General features: G+C 39.9%; 1 pseudogene across 1 annotated transcript; it reads right to left on the reverse strand.

Moving 5' to 3' along the window:
- Positions 1 to 1,056: 1,056 nt before the first annotated feature.
- On the reverse strand, positions 1,057 to 3,793 carry LOC311620760 (protein SET-like; annotated as a pseudogene). Its single transcript has 2 exons — positions 3,683 to 3,793; positions 1,057 to 1,981 (listed from the first exon to the last, which is right to left on the reverse strand). The product of its transcript is annotated as a protein SET-like (transcript).
- Positions 3,794 to 10,547: the final 6,754 nt, after the last annotated feature.

Consider the following 10,547-nt stretch of genomic DNA (forward strand, 5'->3'; position numbering starts at 1 on the left):
CATTAATATACTGATTCAAATTCTTTTTTTCAGTCCACATAGCCCTGAGATCATCTGCAAAGTGCATATCAAAAAATATAAAGTTTAGTTGACAAAGTTTGGCAATATGTTATACAAGTCAAACTTGAAATTTGTTCTGAGAGAAAAGCATCAAGTCCTTTGTGTATACATTTAGTTTTATTGTAACAAAGCAGCTTGTACACTTTTAACGTTTAAAACTGAGAATCATCTTTTCTTCCCAGTAAAAGAAAAAGAAAGTTTAAAATAAACAGGAAAAAAATTACAATAGAGAATGTCAATGCCTAGTAAGATCCTACTTGACAGGGCTCAAGTCATCATTAGGAGATAATTTTATTTTAAAAGTGTTATCTTAGACTGCAAGGATGCCCGTTAAACATCACAATTAAACATGACAAAGGAGAAGCCATGTTGTCAAAATGCCCACTTAACCCACCCAGACATCTCAAACCCACCCTTTGCTCACCTTCTATAACTCCCCCCCCCCTTTTTTTTTTTAAGGTTTTTTTCTTTTTCTTTTTTTAAACAAGAGAAAGTAGACAGAAACAAGAAAAAGTAGACAAATACATGTTGGTAAATGCTAACTGTCCATATTCACATAGAGACACAGTATAATCTCTGAGCCCAATATACAGAGAAAGGAGGAAAAAAGCTAGAATTTTATGCATTACCACACAGGTGCCTAGCAACCTCCGGCTCCCAGCAGAGCTAAGGCAGCAGAAGGCTTTTCTTTTTCCCCACAGAACACTGTGGTAATTCCATTAAGTTTTTCTTGAGATAGGAAGGGATAAAAATGAATTTGGAATGGAAAGGGGCAAAGATTCTTTTCCCACTGTATTCTGCTCAAGATACATTCCCTCCTAAATAAGGTGAGAAGCATGGTATAAAGGAGAGAAAATTAGACTCAAAACAGGGCAACTGAGCACAAGAGGGGGGAATAAAAGAAAAAGGAAAAAAAAAAAAAAAGACTGCAACTTGCTCCCAGGGGCTGGAGAAATGGAGAAAATTAAAAAAGGTTGGAATCCTTGTGTTCATTAGTCAGTTATCTCCATCTTCTTCTCCTTCTTCCCCCTCATCATCAACTTCATCTTCTTCGCCTTCATCCTCATCCCCTTCTTCATCAATATCTTCCAGCCCTTCCTCTTCATCATCATCATTATCATGTTCTTCTTCTCCTTCCCCTTCATCATCCATGTCAGGAACCAACTAGCACTGTAAAGGATTTGGCCAAATGCCATCTTTGATGACGTCTCCTAACTCATCCGCACCTGCATCGGAATGGTCAGTAAACCAGGTGAAGAAGCTCTCTGGTTCCTTAGGCTGTCTCTTCCTGCTGGCTTTATTCTGCGTTTGACTTGAACGTTTCATCAAATCCTTTCCAGATTTCCATTTGATTTCAGTGGACTTTGAAGATGGATCACCACTCTCATTCAGATGAAAGTCTTTGGAGAGAACTTTATTTTGGAAGTAGGGATTTTCATAAAAATAAAAATCTATTCTGTAACCTGATTTAATATCTTCAAATTCTGTCACTTCAACTCTTGCCAAACAATGCAGCGCCTCTTCATCTTTTTCCCCAAGCAGTGCAGACATTTGTGGATGGCTGACAAATGTTGTTATCCCAAAATTTGGGATTCTGGCTATCAATTCTGACCTCTTCTGAAAAAAATGGTTGGCGGAGTTTGTTATATTTCTGTTTTACTTTCAAAATCTCCTCACTGGCTTGTTCATTAAGTCTCTTTCATTTTGTATTTCATCAATATGTTAATGGCTTCTTGCTGTTCTTTTTCTCCCTTTGCACGTCCGGAGGGGTCCGCTTCTTCTCCGGCTTGGGGGCTGCAGCCTGTTTTGGTTTCTTCGTTTGAGGTGGGAGCAAGGACTGGCATTTGGGGGCCACGCTGTGAGGCAAGTCCGAGGATCTGATTGCTGGGAAGTCGCCCGCCTCGAAGGCTCGCTGAGCACTCTGGAAACGTTTTATATGTATTTGTATGTAATGTATGGTGAGGTTAGGAAATGGTTTTGTCTTTAGATTAGACTTAATAACATTCAATAAAAGAGGATATATGTAGGAATAAAGTGATAGGAATGCGTATTATTTCTGTTAAAGACTCATGCAAGCTAGACTGAATAGTAGCAGAAAAGGACTGTAGTAAGAGGATTTAGAAGTGCTTGTAATGTTCTATTTCTTTTGCTAGTTACATAGTGTGTTCAGCTTGAGAAAATTCATTTTGCTATTTTTGGTTCTGAGTATTTTCTCCAAAGTTTGAAACAAGAATTATCCTACTTTAAAATTTTTACAATGTGTTGAATTCATCTCAGTTTCATTTCTGTTGCTCTCGGGTGAAATTTGTATTATAAAATATTTTATTTGTGATTCCATTATTCTCTTTACAGGTCTCTTGTAAGCAATAAGAAATAACTAAATACAGCCAAGAAAAATTTTTTCTGACTACTAGCTACCATGCCACTCATTTGGGTGGCTTACAAAATAGAAGTAGAGAGAACTTAAAACTGAAATAAGTTTAGAATATAAAATGTGATAACCCCTATTTAAATAGCAGATGGCTAATAGGCCACTAGGGCAACATTAAGGGTGCAACCACTACTACTCACTAACACAACATTAAGATTACATGATTCACCATGATAACATAGATTGAACAGGTTAGCAGGATTGCCCTTCAAAAACATACAGGTCCAGATAACTATCAGGTGAGCTCTTTTGAACTTTTGTGTAATAACTTCTATTATACTCTGGAGTGCACAAACATTACAAGCTTTCCGGTTAACCTAATGATTATGGTACAAAAAAATAAAATTCAGACTAGTTGTAAATAAGAATGTGTATTTATTCTAAATAAAATTATTATTAAATTGAGTACTTTATTAAAGCCATAACAAATTATTAAAATTTTGTGAAATACAAAGATATTTCACCATAATAAGCCCTCTGGGTCTCAGTTTTCTCATAAACAAAATGAATAATGACAGGTTCTACCTCATGATTATTTTGAAGGTTGATTGTGTTAATAACTTTCAATGGCTTAGATATTTTGTTATATAGTTTCTCAATAAACATCAGCAATCTACTATACTAATATTAATAGAAATTAAATGACCAAATATCTCAAAATCCATCAAAATAGTCTTGGTTAGGATAGATTTATATTTAGAAACTTGTGGCTACTGATAAGCTTAACCTCTATAGATCTCAGCTTTTTCCAAATGCAAAGGCATACTGATACCTTTCTTCTAGCTTTATTGTGATAATTAAATAACCTAATACTTAGCATGTTGCCTAGTACATTATACGTTTTCATGGTCATTGTCATTTGTGATGGTTAATTTTATGTATCAATTCGACTGGACTATGATAATCACATAAATCCCTGCTATTTATCAAAAGAGTTGGTAAAGCATTATTTCTGAGTGTGTCAGTCAGGATGCTTGTGGAAGAGACTAATATTTGAATCTGCAACTGAGTAAAGAAGGTGCCCTCACCCATGCAGGTGGGCATCATCCAATCCACTGAGGGCCTAGACAGAACAAAGGTAGAGGAGGGGTTCATTTGCTTTCTTTCTTTGAGCTGGTACATCCATCTTTTCCTGTCGTTGGACACTACAGCTCCTGGTTCTGGGGCCTTAGAATTTGTACTGAGACTTACACCATCAACTTCCCTGGATCTTAGGTCTTCAGACTTGGAATGAAGTATGCCACTGTCATTCCTGGTTCTCCAGCTTGTAGTTAGTAGATTGTGAGACTTCTTGATCTGCATAATCATATGAACCAATGCCTAAAATAAGCCTCTTCTCAAGTATGTCCGTATATATTTTAGTGATTCTGTTTCTCTGGAGAACCCTAATATATTTTAAAAATTAAACTAAGTTTAAAAATAATTATAAAATTAGTATAATTTATGCCCTAAAGGCATTTTGCTAAACTCATTAGTCATGCAGATTTTATGAATTAGGGGGGAGGATAACCAAGAAAAACAACATCAAAAATCACAAATGACACAAACAAACCTTTTATTAAACTAGGAATTGAATATTCACTTAAAAACAGCACACAATAGCATTTTGAACTGTGAAATACTAAAAACTTTCCAATTTAAATCTTCCAATTATAATGGAAGTTCCTGCCATTGAAATCTCACAAAAAGGGAGAAGTGGAGACTCATAGTACTGGAAAGAAGCAATCAAAATTATCATCACTAGCAGATTATATGATTGCTCACTCACTGATAATCTCAAGACAATCAAACAAAGAGAAAAACAGATCTATTATGCAATTTCTTCTTTTGCTTATGAATGAGTTCACTTTCCTACATAACAACAAAAATCAATTAAAAATATAATTTTTCAAAATGTCTCATTTCTAGTAATGAGGTATAATTTTACAAAAGTGTACCGATATACACAAACAACTATGAAATAAACTTGAAAAAAAAACTAAATAAATTCAAAAACAATCAAGTTCCTTAGCATATGTAAACTGCTTTTTAACTGAATTCATTGGCATACCCAATAGACCTGCTGACTATAGCCTCTTTCCTCTCTTGGGGTAGTCATTCTCTTTCTGTCTCTTTTTCTTTCTTTCTCCCTTTATATAATACTAGAGGACTGATGCAAAAAATCATGCATGGGGGTGTGCATCCCTTAGCTCAGTCTGCACTTGCTTCAATCTGGGACCCCTGGAGGGATGTGTGACTGCCAGGTAGGATCAGGCCTAAACAGGCAGTCGGACATCCCTCTCACAATCCAGGACTGCTGGCTCCCAACTGCTTGCCTGCCTGCCTTCCTGATTGCCCCTAACCACTTCTGCCTGCCAGCCTGATCACCCCCTCACCACTCCTCTGCCAGCCTGATTGATGCCTAACTGCTCCCCTGCCAGCGTATTTGCCCCTAACTGCCCTCCCCTGCAGGCCTGGGTCCCCCCAACTGTTCTTTCCTGCAGGCCCGGTTGACCCCAACTTCCCTCCTCTGCCAGCCTGGTCACCCCTAACAGCCCTTCCCTGCAGGCTTGATCGCCACCAACTGCCCTTCCTTGCAAGCCTGGTCCCTCCCAACAGCCTTCCCCTGCTGGCCATCTTGTGGCGACCATCTTGTGTCCACACAGGGGTAGCTATCTTTGACCACATGGGGGTAGCCATCTTGTGTGTTGGAACGATGGTCAATTTGCATATCAGGCTGGCAAGGGAGTGGTTAGGGGGTGATCAGGCTGGCAGGCAGAAGCAGTTAGGGGCAAACAGGCAGGCAGGTGAGCAGTTAGGAGCCGTCATTCCTGGATTGTGAGAGGGATGTTTGCATCCCTTGCAGGCTTTTATTAGATAGGAGGATAGAGGCCTGGTGCATAGGTGGGGGCCAGCAGGTTGACCTTAAGGGTGTCCCAGATCAGGGTGGGGGTTCCCTTGGGGCGTAGGGCTGCTTGGATGAGGGGCCTGTGGTGGTTTGCAGGCTGGCCACACCCTATAGTGACCCAAGTGGAGGCCCTGGTATCTGGGATTTATTTATCTTCTATAATTGAAACTTTGTAGCCTTGAGTGAAATCCAAGGCTGGCCAGAGTGTGTAGGAAACTCATTGCCAGGGAAACCCAAGCCTCTTGTTCATTCTGTGGCTACAGCCATATTTTTTGGTTAATTTGCATACTTGCTCCTGATTGGCTGGTAGGCATGGCTTGTAGGTATAGCAGAGGTACAGTCAATTTGCATATTATTCTTTTATTAGATATGATTTCTCTATTACTCTGAGTTTTCTAGGGTTTTCCACTTGCACTGAGCATAAAATAGTGGCCTACATAGGGTTTTCTCATGAGTTGGTCTCTAACTATTGTACATCTCATAAATCCTTCTTCCAGTTCCTTTAATGCATTACATTTCAAGAACCCTTGTTTTTCCCTTTGCCTGTAGATCTCTTCTCACCTCTTTACCTGCTGGACCTTTTATCCTTCAAGTCTATCTGAAAATCACTTTTGTGATGATATTATCTGATCTAATTACCAAGCTTTTTATAGTCTATCATATCACTATTTTAAGGAACTTATTGCAATTTGATATCATCTTTAGTGTTTTTTTGCTTATGTGTTTATTTTTCATTATTCTGTCTCTTCCCAATATAATGTAAACTTTTGAAATAAAGCCAGTGCTCCTAAAAGGGAGCTTGGTTAAATAATTATATTGAATCAACACAGTGGGGTGCTATTCAATTATTTTAAAATGTTGCTGAAGATGATCACTCAATATCAATGGAAAGATGGCACACTATATTGAATGAAATAAAGGGGAATACAAAACAGGTAAAGAAGCATGCCATTCAAAAATTTTTAAATATTGAATAGTTATCTCTAGGCCTAACCAAGAGGTTTACCAGGTATTGTCTCAAGGCAAGAGAGTTAGGGTACATGCTTGCTTTAGGCTTTTTAGATAGAGAAAATATTTGCTTATTATTATTTTTAGCAATACTTCTTCATGTCAAAAGCCATATTAATTTGCACTTAATATGATGCTTGACTCATTAAAGAGTTATGGAATAAATTTACTATAGGCAGACCATAATTTTTGCAAGCCAAATAATATAAAAGAGCCTGGTGGCATGGCTCAGTGGTTGAGTGTCGACCTATGAACCAAGAAGTCATGGTTCAATTCCTGGTCAGGGCATATGTCAGGCTCCATGCCCATTGTGGGGCAAGCAGGAGGCAGTTGATTGATGCTTCTCTATCATCATTGGTGTTTCTGTTTTTCTGTCCTTCTCTGTTTTCCTCTCTGAAATCAATAAAAATATTTTTAAAAAAATATTAATGTGGATGATAATGGAATGGAATAGAAAAGAATACATCAAAAATTTATGAGTGTAAAGATGTTCATTTATAAAAAAAAAGAAGTGCTTTGAAAATAAAGCTTGAAAACTGTTGCTCTACTTAAAGGGGATACACAGGAAAAAGAGGCAAATTCCCTTCTTCTGATCATAGGAGAGTTAAAAGAAAAAGAAAAAAAAAAGAAAAAGAAAGAAAAGGCAAGAGAAAAAAGTGAGAAGTTTTCTTTTTTTCTTTTTCCAGGCTTGTGCTACATAGAGGCCTGCTCATTAGATGCAGGCAGGAGAACACTGAGGACAGAAAACTTCTTTGATTCTTCTCTTGGACATCACAGGCTTCCAATGTCTACAGTACATGAGCATGAGGATTCACTGCTTCAAGTTTAGTTTTCCTGATTCTTTCTGGTTTCCTGAGAAAGGGCACCATCACCTATATTTTAACAAACAATATTTTATTTAACTTTCACAGTATCTTCTGAGTAAGTAATATATTTCACAGATGTGGACAGTCACAAACTCTCAGAAAGTGTGATATCATATGATTTAGAAAACTTCCTAAAGGCTAATGGATAGGGGTTTCAGAGGTCTCAGCCAAATGGCCTTTGTAGAGATGTTTGCCCAAGGGACAAGTGTGAGTTCCTCCATTTGTTTCCTAGGGCTGCTGTAATAAAGTACCACAACAGGGTGGCTTTTATAACAAGATAAATTTATTCTCTTATGCTTATGGAAACTAGAGGTCGGAAATGAAGTTGTCAGCAGAGCCGTGCTCTCTCTGAAGGCATTAAGAGAGAATCTGTTCCTTGCCTTTCTCTTGGCCCTTGGTATTGGCAGCAATCCCTGGTGTTCCTTAACTTATAGAGGCATCTTTCCATTCTCTGCCTGTTGGCACAGGGTGCCTTCTCCTTTTCTTCTGAGGACATCAGTCATATCAAATTAAGGGCCCACCTTACTCCACTATAACCTCTTCTTCACTAATAACATCAGCTAGTTCCAAATAAGGCCAATTTCTGAGATTCAGAGAAGGACATGAATTGGGAAGGGGCCGAGGGACATTACCCAACCCAGTACAGCTCCCTGTATTTCTCTCCTCTTCCCTCGTATGTCATGTTATAATGATTTTGCTGTTAGCCCACATCAGACAACTTAGCCACACAGCATATTTTTGTGTGGCTGCTCTTATTTTACCTGCCAATTTGATGGCACACTGGGATACTTGCCTCTTCATAATTTCCTGTTTACAAGACTGTTCTCTCTCTCTTTTAAGGTGTTTCTCATCTATTCCCTCTGAACCCCCATCTCACACAACTGACCCGCATCCCATTGAACCAAGCATTTGTTTGGAGCTTTCAATATCCATAGAATGTTTTGCAATCAGTATTATTCCCTAAAAAGCAGAACCTTCCCTCTTGCTACTTATTTATAGAGGGTTGAGCTCTGCAGCTCTAACTTATATTTTAAATATGATCTATATTCAGTGTTTCTGATTTCCTGTAATTCTTGCTGCTTTAGGGTTCTACAGAAATGAAAATTGAACATCTCTTTTGGGAAAGGGCAGAAAATGGGGGCAGAGGGGGAGAGGTGTCAGGCATTTGTGAAAATAAAGGTTTTGGGGGGAATTCCCAGACCCAGGCTTAAAATTCTCAAGCTTTAGCTTGGAAGAGTCAAACCACAGCAGTCTTTCTAAATCCAGAGAGAGGGAGCATTCAAATTGGAATGAATTTCATTTTTTCTTTAGAAGGAAGGTGACTTCCTCCACACACAAACCCACCCCTGGCCTGGTAGGAGATTTGTTGTAAAGTAGACAGGTGAAACCTGCAGAGCGGGAGAGGAGAAGGAAAAAGAGACGGCAGAGTTGGAAGATAGGGTTATGCATGTCCTGCAGGAGGACTCCCCTGTCCTGTCTGTGGTTGCATGGGGAATAGCAGCCTTCTTAAACTTTAAGAATTCTGTGGTATAGAAAGTTTGTTTTTGAATCTTGCCTTAAGTCTTGGGAAAAAGTATCTCTTTGAGTGTGGATCAGGGATTCTACAAAGGAGTAGAAATATCAACACATGATATATTCAGATAAAGGTAGAATGAAAAATATTGCTATTTGTTTTTCCAAGTACATGGTGTATAGGAGATTCAGACTTTCCTGGTGGCCCTTGAGAATGGGAAAGAGTTTCAATGGCTAAAAGTCTGGAAAAAGCCCATGATTGGAATGGGAGAGGATCTGAATCCTTATAACTTGAAGCCAATGGTTGAAGATGTGCGTAATGGGTTCAACAGGGTATGTGGCAGACACCAAAAATCAACTGGAGGATAGCAATGCTGGATGGAAGAAGAAGATACCTCTCTCTCCATTATCAGGACAAAACATAAACCAAACACAAGTGGGGTGGGGACAAAGAAAACATATGAGAGAAACCCTGGTTAATTGCATAAAGAAAACTAAGTATTAAACCAAAAAGAAACTGCTTTCTTGAGTTTTCCCAAATGCTAGCTAATATTACTAGCTTATTAGTAGGTTGAGTTTAATTATAGAGAATGTTAAAAGTTCCAGTTGTATTGCATTATGTTTTGTTTATATTATACTAGAGGCCTGGTGCACAAAATTCATGTACGGGGGTGTGTGTCCCTCAGCCCAACCTGCACCCTCTCCAATCTGGGACCCCTAGGGGATGTCCAACTGCTGGGCCTAAACAGGCAGTCAAACATCCCTCTCACAATCCAGGAATGCCGGCTCCTAACTGCTCACCTGCCTGCCTGTTTGCCCCTAACTGCTTCTGCCTGCCAGCCTGATCACCCCCTAACCACTCCCTTGCCAGCCTGATCAATGCCTAACTGCTCCCCTGCCAGCCTGATCATTCCCAACTGCCCTCCACTGACAACTTGGTCACCCCCAAATGCCCTCACCTACATATTCCTTCTTTATTAGATAGGGTTTTTTTTCTTTAACATATTGAACAGCCCTAACTGGTTGGCTCAGTGGATGGAGCAATTGCCTGCAGACTCAAGGGTCCCAGGTTCGATTCCAGTCAAGGGCATGTACCTTGGTTGGGGCACATACCCAGGGGGAACTGTGCAGAAGGCAGCTTATCAATGTTTCTCTTTTATAGATGTTTGTAGCTCTCTATACCTTTTCCTTCCTCTCTATAAAGCATCAATAAAATATATATATAAAAAAGAAACATTTAAGATTCCTTCATATCTGCCTGGCTGGTGTGACTTAGTGGCCAAGAATCCAGGCTGGGCAGGAAGGGGATCTCTGTGTGGGTCTGCGCGCCACTGCCAGACTGAGACCCAGGCTAGGGGTGTGGACCCAAACTGTCCCTTGGGGCTGGAGCATTTGCAAGTGGCTGCAGGCAGGGCAGGAACATCCCTGTGTCACTATAGTGATGTAGAGATGTTCCTGTCCCATCCCCAGCCGCTTGGTGCCTGCATTCACAGGCTCCAAGTGGCCAGGGGGCATTCTGGGACCCCTGCCCCTCAGGGCCTAACACTGGCCTACAGGCTAGGAGCAGCTTGGGTCCAGAGGACGTTCCTGGGACCCAGGCCACTCAGCGCCTGCATATGCAAATTAACCATCATCTTTGTTGGGTTAATTTGCATACTCACTCATATATAGTGAAGGTATGGTTAATTAGCATTTTTTTCTTTTATTAGTGTAGACTAGGAACCCAGTGAGCAAAACCATGTGAGGAGGTGCCCCACCTCCAGCCTCTGCCTCCCACCTCCAC

The sequence above is a fragment of the Pipistrellus hanaki genome (genome assembly GCF_964339955.1).
Source record: "Pipistrellus hanaki genome assembly, chromosome: 1".
Lineage (NCBI taxonomy): Eukaryota > Metazoa > Chordata > Mammalia > Chiroptera > Vespertilionidae > Pipistrellus > Pipistrellus hanaki.